This window comes from Bubalus kerabau, unplaced genomic scaffold, assembly GCF_029407905.1.
Source record: "Bubalus kerabau isolate K-KA32 ecotype Philippines breed swamp buffalo unplaced genomic scaffold, PCC_UOA_SB_1v2 scaffold_42, whole genome shotgun sequence".
NCBI classification, from domain to species: domain Eukaryota; kingdom Metazoa; phylum Chordata; class Mammalia; order Artiodactyla; family Bovidae; genus Bubalus; species Bubalus kerabau.
In genome coordinates this window covers 2,900,515-2,918,608 of record NW_026577896.1, presented here as the reverse complement: position 1 = coordinate 2,918,608, position 18,094 = coordinate 2,900,515, and positions in this window count along the sequence as shown.

Here is an 18,094-nt window from a genome sequence, read left to right as displayed (position 1 = left end):
CATTTATATATGTATTTATATATGGCAACAAGTATAAAGTTATTGACATATAATACATATAAATCAATATACTTGAATTAATCTTTATAATTAATATATTAATTAATATATATTACAACAATACAACACATACACAGCTAATACCAACCAACACAAACCAATATACTGTAATAATACATGTCACACATTTATAATTATACAGTATATAGAACATTTATCATCACAGCACATCAATCCATACCAATTAATATCAGCCACACACACATTATATTCTGCCATATATATTTAATTATACAGTATATATATATGTGTGTGTATATAGTATACATATTAATTTATATACAAATTAATTAAGTATAGATCTATAAATAGAATTAGGTATACCTTTATTATATTTTATTTATACCCATACCTAATTAGGCAAACTGTAATTAGGCAAATACATTTATATTATGTATTTATAACAATATATAAAGTATTGTTAAATGTACCACCTGTACAGCATCTCCACCCCACATACCACTTTCTCTAATCCCACGAACTCATTTTCAGTATTATGTGTTGGCCAGGAGCTGGGCCAGTCTTTCCCAGCAATGTTAAGAGACGTCTGTTCCTGTGTCTAATAGCCCTGGCGTTTTATTCTCTTGAAGTAAAAGATCTTTTAAAGGCCTTGGAACTGTAATTTCCTGCACCCAAAAGGCTAGATCACTAGATCCAAATGTTTTGTGGCTCTTAGCTTGAGAAGTCAAGTTTTTCCTTGTCTGATAGTAAGGTAAAAGTAAAAGCTGTGTTACTCTTTGACCTTTATTAATTTGTACAGTTTTGATAGGCAGTGAGATCAAGACTTTAATTTCTCAATATCATCAGAATCTACTACACCATGCACCAGCGAAATTTCTTTTCTTTCTTTTTTTTTTATTTAATTTTTTTTTAAAAGAAAGCGAGCTACGCCCCAGGACAAATCTTACAATGTCCTCAGATAGGGGGCCAGCCACTCCGGTTGGAATTGGAGTAAGTGGCACATCAGGGGTTAATATTGTTATTAAATCTCCTTGCCTTTTCGCTTTTCTCCTAGCCTGGGTGAGACCCCCCTGAGGGAGTTTTCTCCAAGGAGCACGCTCTGAATATTGTGTACTAAAAGCTCCTTTGTTTAAAAAACTTTTTATCTTCCTCAGTCTTAGGCAACACTTTGGGAGGCTTTGGGGGCAAAGTGGGGAACTCCTGGGTCCTGGGAGGCACAATCGAAGGCGGTGGTGGTCTCCTTAAATCAGAAAGTGGTGGATAAGTTTTTTAAACGTTTGTGCAGAGGGGGAGGGAGCTCGCCAGGGCTCTCGGCCGCAGCGTCCTGTAAGCCCTCTCCTTCCTCGGGAGGTAGACCACTTTCTCCCTCCTTTTTTTTTTTTTCAATGGCAGAAAATATGATCTGTGCAGTAAATGGAGACTCACCACCATCCACCTCTATAGCCTCCCCCATAGGCTATTTACCAGCCTCGTGACGGAGGTCCAGGACATTTCTAATCATATTCCACAGTCAATAAATATTTGTCTATTCTTAGATGCAGAGAAATCCATTTTTAATTTTTTTTTAATTTTAGAGAATATTTTTATTTATTTTGTAACCTCTTTACCCTGGCTAAACTTCAGAGGGGACTAGAAAAGAAGCCTCAAGGTGAGGATCGAGTTCATCCTTGGGACTAGAGAAAATCCTTCTCCGGGAAACTCCTAGCGGTGGCCCTTTACCCCGACATGGAGGAGGAGGCATAGGGGGATGGGAGCGTCCCGAAGTTTTCCTCTTCTGTTCCGGAGATCCTTTAACTGTTTGGTAACTAAATCTTACGAACTGTCTGATCGGGGATGTTTCCCTCAACCTCCTAGGAGCGGATGGTCTGATTAGGGATGTTTTCTTAAACTTTTAGGAGCATCTTTAGCTAAAAAAAAAAAAAAAAAAAAAAAAAAAAAAAAAAACAATCCTCATCAGAATGGCATCGAGCTGCTGTTTCCTCTAAACCCTTTTCAAATTGAGGGGAGAGCTGATCTTTCTTTTCATCCCTATCTTTTACATGCTCATTGGCAGTCATAGCGGCTAGCCATTCATTTAGCTGTCGATAGCTAGGTATAGCCTCTTCATTTTCACTTTTCTTTATAACAGGTACCTTTTCAGATTTGCTTTTTTGTTTAACAGGTACTTTTCCAACTTTACTTTCCACTTTAACAGGTACCTTTTCAAATTCATGAGCTGGATCTAAAACATCTCTAGTCATATTCCACAGAGGAAAGGTGTAAGTAGGGATTTTTTCCAAACCTTGCTGAGCACAATAAGCTCTTAGCTGTTTTCCTAGTTTTTTCAAGATATCTAGGTTAACAGTGCCTTGTTGTAGAAACCAAGGGCAGTGGTCTTGTACAAATGTAAAAAATGATTGAATGGAAGATGTTTTAACCTTGATTCTTCTTTTACTTAATAACTGTAAAATTACTCCTATAAAGAGCTGTCTTTCATTTGATTCAGTGTTGCCCATGTCAGAAAATTAAGGATAGTAAAAGATTTTGCTTTTAGCTATCTAAAGATTAGGCCCTTTTTGTCAGCCTTTTTAGAAACCGTTTTTTCTCTCTAACTCTTCAACACTTCCCACTCCTCTCGCCCTGTCTATTCTACAGGGGGATCTGCAGCCCCCTAAGTGGGATCCTATCTGTCCCGAAAACTGAACACTGGGGGAATGGGGTTGGGGATTTACCTTCGAAATGCCTGTCTCGGGCGCCACCTGCAGAGGTCCAGCCCCAGCTGATCCAGGGTATTTGAAGGGAAGATGGAGTAGGCGACCTATTTATATATTTATTTATTCATCAAAGATATACAGAGTAATAGAATGAGGATAGCTCAGTAGGAAAATTCAGTGGAGAAAAGCAGCTGAGTAGCTTGGTTTACGCGGAAAATCATATATCCCATGACACCAGGTTAGCTCTGACCACGGAGGCTGCAAGTGCCCTCTAGAATAGAGGAAGTTGCCCCACCTTAGACACCTTATTGAGTAGGTCTTCGAAGCCCAGGCAAATAAATGGTCGCAGAGGATATCCGCGCTCCAGATGGACACTCATCTGAAAATTGAGGGGAATAATGACATGGGGAGACCAAGCGTTGGCGAGCAAGGCCCGTAGCTTTATTTTCAACACAGGTTTTAATACCCTAAGTTACACATAGAGGATAATAGGGGATGCAAAGTCAGCAGTCTTTAATCCTTATCAAAAACCAGGGTTTCTTTTCTGCAGATTTATCGTATTAAAATGGTTTAGATGATTTACATCATCTTCTGGCCAGAAGACCTATTAACATTTTATGACTCTTGACAAAGACTTATCAACCATAAGAGTTATTTTCTCTAAGAGTAATTGTTTAAGGTTTGGCGCCATCTTTCGAAGATAAAATTGCATTCCTATAGGGAGGATGTGTAATGGGTTTACAACAAAGAAAAGAATTTATTACCTTAAGGGTCTAAAGTTACTAACATCAAGGCCAGTACTTATTTTTTCTACATACCAACTATATTAATTAACACACATTCAAGGATACAATTCAGGGGATGTGGAAACTTGGCAAAAAGGATTGGTTCATCAATGAAATCTTTTACTAGTTTTATTCTGACAGTTTCTAACTCTCTGAGAGGCTCTAAGCTATTTGAATATCTTAAACTTCCCGTGCGTCTCGAGGCTGGGAGACTGTACACAATCGTATGCATAGCTGTAGGAGGCCGGGTAAACTTGTCAGGCGAGTTAGAAAACCATCTGAGGGGTTTGGATTTAAACACTACTAATTGCCCAGGAACATTATTAGTTGGAGCTGTAAGTTAGCTCTTTGACAGAGAGAGTGAGATGGTGGTAGGGGACATCCCCAGTAATGTCAGAGGTGAGAGAACAAAGCCATAAAAAAGGCAGACTTTGGTTTTTGGGGGTAGATGCTCAAGAATATACGGGGGAACTCCCGGAGGCTCGATCCCGCCTTTGCGTATGCCGAGACTCTTTCCTCATGACATTTGTCATGAGTGGAATGTCTCTCGCTGGCTCCCGGCAATCTTCCATTGCACCAAACGCAGTGGAGTCCCGAGAGGCCCCTCCCAACACCACAGTATCAGTGTCTTCTCAGAGGCACCCTGAGCAACTCCCTGAGGTCACCGGCACAAGTCGAGGGAACACAGGGTCTCCTGCCGCAACCCGAGAAAGACCTCAAGAGTCCGTCTTCAACGCGTCTTGAGGCCGGATTCCCCTACCATGACTCGAGAGCAATGACACGCTCCCCCTCGCCATGTGCATGGACACCTGACTTCACTGGCGCCACATGAGAGGCTCCCTGAGCTCCCCGTCATACCTCGTGAGAAACCCCACACTGGCGCCGCAGCTCGGGAAAACCCACGAGACGCCACCGTCATCGCGAGATTGGGGACTTCTTTTCCTGCCTGACCTGGAGAGCAATCCCTGGTCCTTTCTCCAAACTTCACAGGAGGCTTTACTCCCTTTAGGCCACTCAATGGGCTCCAAGAGATACCTGTCGTGACTTGAGAGGAGAGCAGAGTACTTTGTTTCCCCTCGAGATGAGGCCTTACCTCGGGTGAGTCTGGAATGCAACCCCGAGATCCCTGTTGCCCCTGGAGAGGAACATTATGTCCTGGACAAAAGCCTAGATGAGGTCTATTTTGCCCTACAGTGACTCGAGAGCAACACCCATCTCTCCCTCGCAATTCGAATGGAAGATTGGTCTTCACTGGGCCAACACAAGAGGAAGTCTGAATTTCCCGTTGTAACTCGAGAATCCCGCCGCAACTCTTAAAAACCACGTGGTTCCCCATTCATCGCAATATGAGGCCTTTGCCCGCTACAGAGTCTCAAGAGAAGTCCCATGTTTCGTCATAAAGTTCGAAATGCTACTTGGCACCCTTGATGCGACCCCAAAAGTTCCCCAGTATACCGGTCTCACTCCAAGGGAACACCGAAGTTCCTGGCACCACTTCATTTGAGCCCCTTCTCCGCTCCTGATCACGGCAGGAAGGTCGATCCCCCTGCTTTGTCTAGAAGGGGTTCCCGACCTTCATGGCGCACCTCAGGATGAGGCCAGTCTCACGAAGAAATTCGAGACGTAGCCTCGTGTTGCTGCCACGTGCCGAAAGACCACGATTTCTCGGTCTTGCTCTTGATAAGAACCCGATGCCCGGACACCTCTTCTAAGGCAACCCTGTGGATGAAGGCACTACACGAGGGGGCACTGGCAACCCTGTTCATCGTCCGGAAAATCCCACAGGATCCACATACAGCTCCACAACTGGCCTGTCACCCCTTAAACAATGAGAGAGGCAAGCGGAGTTCCCTTCCTCAGACAAGATGAGGCCTGAGTATCCAATCCCAACTCTGCAGGCACGCTTCGATCTGAGTCAGAAATGGAGAGGAAACCTGAGGTTCCTGCCTCAACCCGAGATGAGGCCCTCTTCCATTAAAACAAACCCAGTGGAGTCCCGAGAGGCCACTCCCATCTCCACAGTATCCCTGACTTCTCATAGGCATTCTGAGAAGCTCCTTGAGGCCACCGGCAAACCTCGAGGGAAATAAGGGTTTCCTGCCACAATCGAAGAAAGACCTCGAGAGTCCTTCTTCAATGCGTCTTGAGGTCAGATTCCCCTACCATGGCTCGAGAGCAATAACGCGCTCCCCCTCACCACGCACATGCAGACCTGACGTCCCTGGCGCCACATGAGAGGCTCCCTGAGCTCCCTGACGAACCTCGTGTGAAACCCCACACTGGCGCCGCAGCTCGAGAAAACCCACAAGACCCCTCCGTCATCGCGAGATGAGGGCCATCTTTTCCTGCATGGCCTGGAGAGCAGTCCCAAGTCCTCTCTCCAAACTTCACAGGAGGCTTGACTCCCTTTAGGCCACAAAGTGGGCTCCAAGAGGTGCCCGTCGCGACTCGAAAGGAGAGCGGAGTCCTTTGCTTCCCTTCGACACGAGGCCTGACTCCCTGGGTGAGTCTGGAATGCAAACCTGAGATCCCTGTGGCCCTTGGAGAGGAATATTAGGTCCTGGACACAAGCCTAGATGAGGTCTCCTTTGCCCTGCAGTGACTCGAGCGCAACCCCCAGCTCTCGCTCGCAACTCGAATGGATGATTGGACTTCCCTGGCTCAACACAAGAGGAAGCCTGAAATCCCCGTCGTAACTCGAGAATCCCGCCGCAACTCGAGAAAAACCACCTGGCTCCCCCGTCATCGCAAGATGAGGCCCTTGGCCGCTACAGCGTATCAAGAGAAGTCCCACGTTCCATCCTGAAGTACAAAACGGTACTTGGCACCCTTGATGCGACCCCCAAAGTTCCCTGACATACCGGTCTCACTCGAGGGAAACACCAAAGTTCACGGCACCACTTCCTGTGAGCCCCTTCACCCCTCCTGATCGCGACAGGAGGGTCGACTCCCATGCTTTGTCTGCAAGGGGTTCCCGACGTTCCCCGCGAACCTCTGGATGAGGCCGGTCTCATGAGGAAATTCGAAAAGTAGCCTCATGGTTGGTGCCACATGCTGAAAGATCCCGAATTCCCGGTCCACTCTAGATAAGAACCTGACGCCCGGACATCTCTTCGAAGGCAACCCTGTGGATGAAGGCACAACACGAAGGGACACTGACATCCCCATGCATCGTCTGGAAAAACCCGCAGATTCCACTCACAGCTCCAAATGTGGACTGTCACCTCGTGAACAACTCGAGAGGCAAGTGAAGTTGCATTCCTTCACACAAGACGAGGCCTTACCCTCCTGGCCCAACTCTTCAGGGACCCTGCGATCGGAGTCAGAAATGGAGAGGAACCCTGAGGTTCCTGCCTCAAGTAGAGAAGAGGCCCTCTTCCATTGAACCAAACTCAGTGGTGTCCCTAGAGGCCCCTCCCAACACCACAGTATCCCTGAATTCTCAGAGGCTCCCTGAGAAGCTACCTGAGGTCACTGGCACAAGTCGAGGGAACCCAGAGTTTCCTGAAGTAACCCGAGAAAGACTTGGAGAGTCCTTTTTCAACGTCTCTTGATGCCCGATTCCCCTACCATGACTCCAGAGCAAGGACGCGCTCCCCTTGCCACAAGCAGGAAAACTGACTTCCCTAGTACCACACAAGAGGCTCCCTGAGTACCCCATCGTACCTCGTGAGAAAACCCACAGTGGCGCCGCAGTTCGAGAAAAACCACAAGATGCCCCCGTCAAGGAGAGATGGGGGCCTTCTTTTCCTGCCTGACCTGGAGAGCAATCCCTGGTCCTCTCTCCAAACTTCACAGGAGGATTGACTCCCTTTAGGCCACTCAGTTGGGTCCAAGAAATACCCGGTGCGACTCGAGAGGAGAGCGGAGTCCTTTGCTTCCCTCGAGACGAGGCCTGACTCCCCGGGTGAGTTTGGAATGCAACCCCGAGATCCCTGTCGCCCCTGGAGTGGAACATTATGTCCTAGACACAAGCCTAGATGAGGTCTATTTTGCCCTACAGTGACTCGAGAACAACCTCCATCTCTCCCTCACAATTTGAATGGAAGATTGGTCTTCCCACGGTCAACACAAGAGGAAGTCTGAATTTCCCATCGTAATTCGAGAATTCAGCCTCAAGTCTTAAAAACCATGTGGTTCCCCCTTCATTGCAATATGAGGCCCTTGCCAGCTAGAGTCTCAAGAGAAGTCCCACGTTCCATCTTAAAGTTCGAAATGCTACTTGGCACCCTTGATGCGACCCCAAAGTTCCCCAACATACCGGTCTCACTCCAGGGGAAGACCGAAATTCCCGGCGTCTCCAGGGAAGTCCCATGTTCCGTCCTTAAGTGTGAAACGGTACTTGACACCCTTGATGAGACCGCAAAAGTTCGCCGACACGCTGGGTGCCTCGAGGGGAACACCGAGGGTCCCGGCACCAGTTCATCTGAGCCCCTTCTCCCCTCCTGATCGCGACAGGAGAGTCGATTCCCCTGCTTTCTCTGGAAGGGGTTCCCGGCCTTCTGGTGCACCTCAGGATGAGGCCGGTCTCAGGAGGAAATTCGAGACTAGCCACGTGTGAGGTGCCACGTGCCGAACGACCCCGATTTTCCGGTCCGCTCTTGATAAGAACCCGATGCCCGGACACCTCTTCGAAGGCAACCCTGTGAGTGAAGGCACAACACGAAGGGGCACTGACACCCCCGTGCATCATCCGGAAAAACCCGCAGGGTCTACACACAGCTCAACAAGGGGCCTGAGACTCCCGGAACAACTCGAGAGGCAACCAGAATTCCATTCCTCAGACAAGACGAGGCATGACTCTCCTGTCCCAACACTGCAGGGACCGTGCAGTCGGAGTCAGAATCAGAGAGGAAGCCTGAGGTTCCTGCCTCCCCTCGAGATGAGGCCCTCTTCCATTGCGCCGAACCCAGCAGAGTCCCGAGAGGCCCTGCCAACTCCACAGCATCCCTCACCTCTCAGAGTCACCATGGGAAGTTCCCTATAGTCCCCTGCCAGAAGTCGAGGGAAACGAGGGTTTCCCGCCGCCACCCGAGAAAGACCTCGAGAGTCCTTCTTCAACGCGTCTTGAGGCCCTACTCACTTCCCATGACTCGAGAGTGATGACCAGCTCCCCCTCGCCATGCGCATGGAGACATGAGTTCCCTGGCACCGCACGAGAGGCTCCCTGAGGTCCTCGTCGTGCCTCGTGAGAAAACTCCCATGGGCGCCGCAGCCTGAGGAAACCCATGAGACGCCCCCATCATCGCTAGATGATGGCCTTCTTTTCCTTCCTGGCCTGGAGAGCAATCCCGAGTCCTCTCTCCAAACTGAAGAGGAGGCTCGACAGCCTTGAGTCCACTCATTGGGCTCCAAGATATCCGTGTCGCGACTTGAGAGGAAAGCGGAGTCCTCTGCTTCCCCTCGAGGCGAGGCCTGACTCCCCGGGGGAGTCTGGAATGCAAACCCGAGATCCCTGTCTTCCCTTGAGAGGAATATTAGGTCCTGGACACACGCCTCGATGAGGTCTCTTTGGCCCTGTAGTGACTCGAGCAGAACCCCCAGCTTTCCCTCGCAACTCCAGGGGAAGATTGGGCTTCCCAGGGCCAACCCAAGAGGAAGCCTGAAATCCCCGTCGTTTTCGAGAATCCAGACTCAACTCGAGAAAAACGACGTGGTTCCAACGTCTTCACAGAATGAGGCCCTTGCCCGCTACAGCGTCCCCAGGGAAGTCACATGTTCCGTCCTGAAGTGGGAAACGGTACTTGGCTCCCTTGTTGCGACCCCTAAAGTTTCCTGAAATGCCGGGTTCCCTCGAGTGGAACACCTAGAGTCCCGGCCCCACTTCATCTGAGCCCCATCTCCCCACCTGATCACGCAGGAGAGTCGATTCCCCTTCTTTGTGTGGAAGGTGTTCCCGGCCTTCCCGGCGCACCTCAGGATGATGCTGGTCTCACGAGGAAATTCGAGATGAGCCACGTGGGTGCTGCCACATGCCGAACGACCCCGATTTCCCGGTTCGCTCTTGAAATGAACCCGATGCCCGGACACCTCTTTGAAGGCAACCCTGTGGGGGAAGGCACAAAATGAAGGGGCAATGACACCCCTGTGCATCTTCTGGAAACACCCGCAGGTTCCACACACAGCTCGACAAGGGGCCTGAAACCCACTGAACGACTCAAGAGGCAAGCAGAGTTCCATTACTCAGACAAGACGAGGCCTGACTCTCCTGTCCCAACCCTGCAGGGACCCTGCGGTCGGAGTCAGAAATGGAGAGGAAGCCTGAGGTTCCTGCCTCCAATCGAGATGAGGCCCTCTTTCATTTCGTCAAACCTAGTCGAATCCCGAGAGGCCCCTCTAACTCCTCAGTATCCCTCACCTCTCAGAGGCACCTGGGAAGTTCACTAAGGTCCCCGGTAGAGGTCGAGGGAAATAAGTGTTTCCCGCCCCTACCCAAGAAAGACCTCGAGAGTCCTTCTTAAATGCGTCTTGAGGCCCTAGTCCCTCCCATGACTCCAGAGCAATGACGCGATCTGCCTGGCCACACGCATGGAGGCCTGACTTCTCTGGCGCCGCACGAGAGGCTCCCTGAGCTCCCCATCATATCTCGTGAGAAACCCCACACTGGCGCCGCAGCTCGAGAAAACCCATGAGATGCTCCCGTCATCAAGAGAGGAGGGCCATCTTTAACTGAATGGTATGCAGATCAAGCGTGATCCTTCTGTCCAAGCTACACAGGACGCTTGACTCCCTTTAGGCCACTCATTGGGCTCCAAGAGTTACACGTCGTGACTCGAGAGGATAGTGGAGTCCTTTGCTTCCACTCGAGACGAGGCGTGACCCACCAGGTGAGACTGGAATGCGACCCCGATATCCCTGTTGCCCCTGGAGAGGAACACTACGTCCTGGACCCAAGCCTAGATGAGGACTCTTTGCCCTGAAGTGACTCGAGAGCAACCCACAGCTCTCTGTGACAAGTTGAATGGAAGATTGGACTTCCTGGGCCAACACAAGAGGAAGCCTGAATTCCCCGTCGTAACTCGAGAATCCCGCCGCATCTCGAGAAAAACCACGTGTTTCCCTCGTCATCGCAATATGAGGCCCTTGCCCGCTAGAGCATCTCCAGAGAATTCCCACGTTCCGTCTTGAAGTGCGAAACTGTACTTGGCACCCTTGATGCGACCTCAAAAGTGCCGTGACATACCGGTCTCACTCGAGGGGACCACCGAGGTTCCCGGCACCACTTCATCTGAGCCCCTTCTCCCCTTCTCATCGTGACCGGTGGATCGATTCCCCTGCTTTGTCTGCAAGGGGTTCCCTACCTTCCCGGCGAACCTCAGGATGAGGCCGGTCTCCCGAGGAAATTCGAGACGTAGCCTCGTGGGTGGGTACCACATGCTGAAAGACCCCAATTTTCTGGTACGCTCTTGAAAAGAACCCGATGCCCGGACACCTCTTTGAAGGCAACCCTTTGGATGAAGGCACAACACGAAGGGGCACTGACACCCCTGTGCATCGTCTGGAAAAACCCGCAGGTTCCACACACAGCTCAACAAGTGGCCTGTCACTCCGTGAACAACTCGAAAGGCAAGCGGAGATCCATTCCTCCACAGAAGACGAGGCGTGACTCTCTTGTCCATACTCAGCAGATACTCTGCGACCCGAGTCAGAAATGGAGAGGACCCCTGAGGTTCTTGCCTCCATTCGAGATGAGGCCCTCTTCGATTGCACCAAACCCAGTTGAGTAACGAAAGGCCCCTCCCAAATCCACAGTGTCCCTGACTTCTCAGAGGCACCCTGAGAAGTTGCCTGAGGTCACCGACACAAGTCGAGGGAACCCAGGGTTCCCTGCCGCAACCCGAGAAAGACCTCGAGAGTCCTTCTTCAATGCGTCTTGAGGCCCAATTCGCCTACTATGACTCGAGAGCAATCACGCACTCCCCTTCACCACATGCACGGAGACCTGACGTCCCTAGCACCACACGAGAGGCTCTCTGAGTTCCCCGTCGTACCTCGTGAGAAATCTGATACTGGCGCCGCAGCTGGAGAAAACCCACGAGACGCCCCCGTCATCGCGAGATGAGGGCCTTTTTTCCTGCATGGCCAGGAAAACAATCCCGAGTCATCTCTCCAAACTCCATAGGAGGCTTCACTCCCTTTACGCCACGCAGTGGGCTCCAAGAGATACCCGTCGCGAATCGACAGGAGAGTGGAGTCCTTTTTTTCCCCTCAAGACGAGGCCTGACTCTCCGGGTGAGTCGAGAATGCAACCCTGAGATCCCTGTCGGCCCAGTAGTGGAACACTAGGTCCTGGACACAAGCGTAGATGATGTCTGTTTTGCCCTGCAGTGACTGGAGAGCAATCCCCAGTTCTAACTCGCAACTCGAAAGGAATACTGGATTTTCCTGGCGCCACACAAGAGGCTCCCTGAGATCCCCGTGGTACTTCATGAGACACCCCACACTGGCGCCGCAGCTCGAGAAAACCCACGAGACGCCACCGTCATCTCGAGATGAGGGCCTCCTTTTCCTGCATGGCCTGGAGTCCAATCCCGAGTCCTCTCTCCAAACTCCACAGGAGGCTTGACTCCCTTTAGTACACACATTGGGCTCCAAGAGATACCCATCGCGACTCGAGATGAGAGCGGAATTCTTTGCTTACCCTCGAGGTGAGAACTGACTCCCCGGATGAGTCTGGAATGCAAACCCGAGATCCCTGTCGCCCCTGGAGAGCAACATTAGATCCTGGACACAAGCCTAGATTAGGTCTCTTTTGCCCTGCAGTGACTCTAGTGCAATCCCCAGCTCCCCCTCGCAACCCGAATGGAAGATTGGATTTCAAGGCCAACAAGAGGAAGCCTAAATTCCCGGTCATAACTCGAGAATACCGCCGCAACTCGAGCAAAACCACGTGGTTCTCCCGTCATCGCAAGATGAGGCCCTTGCCCTCTACAGCGTTTCAAACGATGTCCCAGGTTCCGTCTTGAAATGCGAAATGGTACTTGGCACCCTTGATGCGACCCCAAAAGTCCCCCAACACGCCGGTCTCACTCAAGGGGAACACCGAGGTTCCCGGCACCACTTCATTTAAGCCCCTTCTCCCCTCCTGATGGCGACCGGTGGGTCGATTCCCCTGCTTTGTCTGCAAGGGGGCCCGACCTTCCCTGCACAACTCAGGATGAGGCCGGTCTCATGGGTAAATTCGATATGTAGCTTTGTGGGTGGTGCCACTTGCCGAAAGACTCCAATTTCCCGGTCCGCTCTTGATAAGAATCCGATGCTCGGACACCTCTTGGAAGGCAGCCTTGAGTATGAAGGTACAACACGAAGGGGCACTGACACACCTGTGCATCATCCGGAAAAACGGGCAGGTTACATACACAGCTCGACAAGTGGCCTGTCACCTCGAGAACAACTCGAGAGGCAAGAGGAGTCCCATCCTCCAGAAAATACGAGGCCTGACTCTCCTGTACCAACATGCAGGGACCTTGCGATCTGAGTCAGAAATGGAGAGGAACACTGAGGTTCCTGCTTCAACTCGAGATGAGTCCCTCTTACATTCCACCAAATGCAGAGGAGTCTCGAGAGGACCCTCCAAACTGCACAGTATCCCTGACTTCTCAGAGGCACTCTGAGAAGCTCCCTGAGGTCGCAGGCACAAGTCAAGGGAACCCTGGGTTTTATGCAGTAACCCGAGAAAGACTTCGAGAGTCCTTCTTCAACCCGTCTTGAGGCCCGATTACCCTACCATGACTCGAGAGCAATGACGAACTCCCCCTAGCCATCTCATGGGGACCTGACTTCCCTGGAGCCACACGAGAGGCTCCCTGAGCTCCCTCTCGTACCTCGTCAGAAACCCGGCACTAGCGCGGCAGTCTAGAAAACCCACGAGACGCCGCCGTCATCGCGAGATGAGGGCCTTCTTTTCCTGCATGGCCTGGAGAGGAATCCCGAGTCCTCTATCCAAACAGCACAGGAGGCTTGACTCCCTTTAGGGCACACAGTGGGCTCCAAGAGATACCCATCACGACTCAAAAGGACAGCGGAGTTCTTTGCTTCCCCTCGAGACGAGGCCTGATTCGCCGGGTGAGTCTGGTATGCAACCTCCAGATCCCTGTCGCCCCTAGGGATGAACATTAAGTCCTGGACACAAGCCTAGATGAGGTCTATTTTGCCCTGCAGTGACTCGTGGACAATCCCCAGCTCTCCTTTGAATCTCGAATGGAAGATAGGACTTCCCTGGGCCAACACATGAGGAAGACTGTATTCCCCGTCGAAACTCGAGAATCCCGCCACAATTCGAGAAACGCCACGTGGTTCCCCCGTCATCGCAAGATGAGGCCCTTGCCCCCTACAGCGTCTCAAGAGAAGTCCCACGTTCCGTCTTGAAGTGCGAAACGGTATTGGCACCCTTGATGCGACCTCAAAAGTTCCTCGACACACCGGTCTGACTCGAGGAGAACACCAAGGTTCCCGGCACCACTACATCTGGGCCCCTTCTCCCCTCCTGATCGTGACAGGAGGTTTGATTCCCCTGTTTTGTCTTGAAGGGGTTCCCGCCTTTCCTGGAGCATCTCACGATGAGGCCGGTCTCACGAGGATATTCGAGACATAGCCTCGTGGATGGTGACACATGCTGAAAGACCCCGATTTCCCGGTTCACTCTTTATAAGATCCCAATGCCCGGACACCTCTTTGAAGATAACCCTTTTGATGAAGGCACAACACGAAGGGGCACTGACACCCCCGGGTATCGTCCGGAGAAACCCGCAGGTACCACACACAGCTCGAGAAGTGACCTGTCACCCCGTGAACAACTGGAGAGGCAAGCAGAGTTCCATTCCTCCACACAAGACGAGGCCTGACTCTCCTGTTCGAACTCTGCAGCGAAACTGCGATCCGAGTCAGATCTGGCCCAGGGGAAGTCAGGAGAGGAAACATGAGTTTCCTGCCTCCACTCGAGATGAGGCCCTCTTCCATTGCACCGAACCCAGTGGAGTCCCGAGAGACCCCTCCCAACTGCACAGTATCCCTGACTTCTCAGAGGCACCCTTAGACCTTCCTGAGATCACCGGCACAAGTCGAGGGAACCAAGGGTTTCCTGCCCCAACCCGTAAAAGACCTCGAGAGTCCTTCTTCAACGCGTCTTGAGGTGCGATTCCCCTACCATGACTCAAGAGCAATGACGCGCTCCCCCTAGCCACGCGCATAGAAACCTGACTTCCCTGGCGCCACAGGAGAGGCTCCCTGAGCTCCCCATTATACCTCGTGAGCAACACCACACTGGAGCCGCAGCTCGAGAATACACACGAGACGCCCCAGTCCTCACGAGATGAGGGCCTTCTTTTGCTGTATGGCCTGGAGAGCAATCCTGAGTCCTCTCTCCAAACTCCACAGGAGGCTTGACTCATTTTAGGCCACACAGTGAGCTCCAAGATATACCCGTCGCGACTCGAGAGGAGAGCGGTGTCCTTGGCTTCCCCTCGAGACGAGGCCTGATTCCCCGGGTGAGTCGAGAATGCAATGCCGAGATCGCTGTCGCCCCAGCAGAGGAACATTAGGTCCTGGACACAAGCCTAGATGAGGTCTATTTGGCCCTGCAGTGTCTCGAGAGCAATCCCCAGTTCTAACTCGCAATTCGAATGAAAACTGGACTTCCCTGGGCCAGTTGAACAGGAAGCCTGAATTCCCCGTCGTAACTCGAGAATCCCGCCACAACTCAAGAAAAACCACGTGGTTCCCCCGTCATCAAAAGATGAGGCCCTTGCCCGCTACAGTGTCTCAAGAGAAGTCCCACGTTCCGTATTGAAGAGCGAAAAGTTACTTGGAACCCTTGATGCGACCCCAAAAGTTCCCCGACATACCAGTCTCACTTGAGGAGAACACCGAGGTTCCCGGCACCACTTCATCTGAGACTCTTCTCCCCTCTTGATCGCGACAGGAGGTTCGATTCCCCTGCTTTGTCTGGAAGGCGTTCCCGACCTTCCTGGCGCACATCAAGATGAGGCCAGTCTCACGAGGAAATTCGAGACATAGCCTCATGGGTGGTGCGACATGCCAAAAGACCCCGATTCCCTGGTCCGCTCTTGATAAGAACCCGATGGCAGAACCCAACTCGAAGGCAATCCTGTGGATCAAGGCACAACACGAAGGGGCATTGACACCCTGGTGCATCGTCCAGAAAAACCCGCAAGTTCCACATACAAATCGACAAGTGGCCTGTCACCCCATGAACAACGCGAGAGTCAAGCGGAGTTCCATTCCTCCACACAAGACGAGGCCTGACTCTCCTGTCCCAACTCTGCAGGGACTCTGGGATCCGAGTCAGATCCGGCGCATTCGAAGCCAGGAGAGGAACCCTGAGGTTCCTGCCTCAACTTGTCATGAGGCCCTCTTCCATTGCACCAAACCCAGTGGAGTTCCGAGAGGCCCCTCCCAACTCCACAGTGACCCTGACTTCTCAGAGGCACGCTGAGAAGCTTCCTGAGGTCACTGGCACAAGTCGATGGAACCCAGGGTTTCCTGCTGCAACCCAAGAAAGACCTTGAGAGTCCTTCTTTAACACGTCTTCAGGCCCAATTCCCCTACCATGACTCGAGAACAATGACGGGCTCCCTCTCACCACGTGCATAGAGACCTGACTTCCCTGGCACCACGTGAGAGGCTCACTGAGCTCCCAGTCTTACTTCGTGAGAAACCCCACACTAGCGCCACAGCTCGAGAAAACCTACGAGACGCCCCAGTCATTGGGAGATGAGGGCCTTCATTTCATGCATTGCCTGGAGAGCAATCCCGTGTCCTCCCTCCAAACACCAGAGGAGGTTTGACTCCCTTTAAGCCACTCAGTGGGCTCCAAGACATACCCGTCCGACTCGAGAGGAGAGCAGAGTCCTTTGCTTCCCCTCGAGACGAGGCCTGACTGCAAGGTGAGTCTGGAATGCAACCCCGAGATTTCTGTCGAGTCTTGAGATGAACATTAGGTCCTGCACACAAGCCTTGGTGGGGTCTCTTTTGCCTTCAGTGACTAGAGCGCACCTCCAGCTCTTCCTCAAATCTCGAATGGAAGATAAGACTTTTGTGGGCCAACACAAGAGGAAGCATGAATTCCCTGTGGTAACTCAAATATCCCACCGCAACTCGAGAAAAACCAAGTGGTTCCGCAGTCATTCCAAGATGAGGCCCTTGCCCGCTGGAGCACCTCAAGAGAAGTCCAACGTTCCATTTTGAAGAGTGAAACGGTACTTGGAACGCTTTATGTGACCCCAAAAGTTACCCGACATACCTGTCTCACTTGAGGGAAACACCGAGGTTCCCAGCAGCACTTCATCTGAGCCACTTCTCCCCTCCTGATCGCCACAGGAGGGTCGATTCCTCTGCTTTGTCTGGAAGAGTTTCATGACCTTCGTGGCACACCTCAGGATGAGGCCGGTTTCATGAGGAAATTCGAGACAACCCACGTGGGTGCTGCCAAATGCTGAATGACCCCGATTTCCCAGTCCGCTCTTCATAAGAACCCGATGCCCGGACACCTCTTCGAAGGCAACCCTGTGGATGAAGGCACAAATCGAAGGATCACTGACACCCCCATGCATCGTCTGGAAAAACCTGCAGATTCCACACACAGTTTGACAAGGGGCCTGAAACCCGATGAACAACTCGAGAGGCAAGCGGAGTTCCATTCCTCAGAAAAGACGTAGCCTGACTCTCCTGTCCCAACTCTGCAGGGACCCTGCGGTCTGAGTCCGAAACAGAGAGGAAGTCTGAGGTTCCTGCCTCCCCTCGAGATGAGGCCCTCTTCCATTGCGACAAACCCAGCGGAGTCCCGAGAGGCCCCGCCAACTCCACAGTATCCATCAACTCTCAGAGACACCCTGGGAAGTTCCCTAAGGTCCCTGGCAGAAGTCGAGGGAAATGACTTTTCCCGACACAACCCGAGAAAGACCTCGATAGTCCCTCTTCAACGCGTCTCGAGGCCCTAGTCCCCTCCCGTGACTCGAGAGCCATGACGCACTCCCCCTCGCCAGGCGCAGGGAGACCTGACTTCCCTGGCGCCGCACGAGAGGCTCCCTGAGATCCTCGTCTTGCCTCGCGAGAAAACCCCCACGGGCGCCGCAGCTCGAGGAAACCCCTGAGACGCCCCCGTCCTCACGAGGTGAAGGGCCTTCTTTTCCTACATGGCCTGGAGAACAATCCCGAGCCCTCTCTCCAAAATGAAGAGGAGGCTTGACTCCACTGAGGCCACTAGGGGGCTCCAAGAGATCCGCGTCGCGACTCGGGAGGACAGCGGAATCCTTGGCTTCCCCTCGAGACGAGGCCTGGCACCCCGGGGGATCCTGGAATGCAACCCCGAGATCCCTGCCTTCCCTGGATAGGAACATTAGGTCCTGGACACACGCCTAGATGAGGTCTCTTTGGCCCTGCAGTGACTCAAGGCAGCCCCCACTTTCCCTCGCCACTCGAATGGAAGACGGGGCTTCCCAGGGCAAACAGAGGAGGAAGCCTGTAATCCCCGTCGTCACTCGAGAATCCCGCCGCAAATCGAGAAAAAACACGTGGTTCCAACGTCTTCGCAAGATGAGGCCCTTGCCCACTACGGTGTCTCAAGGGAAGTCCCAT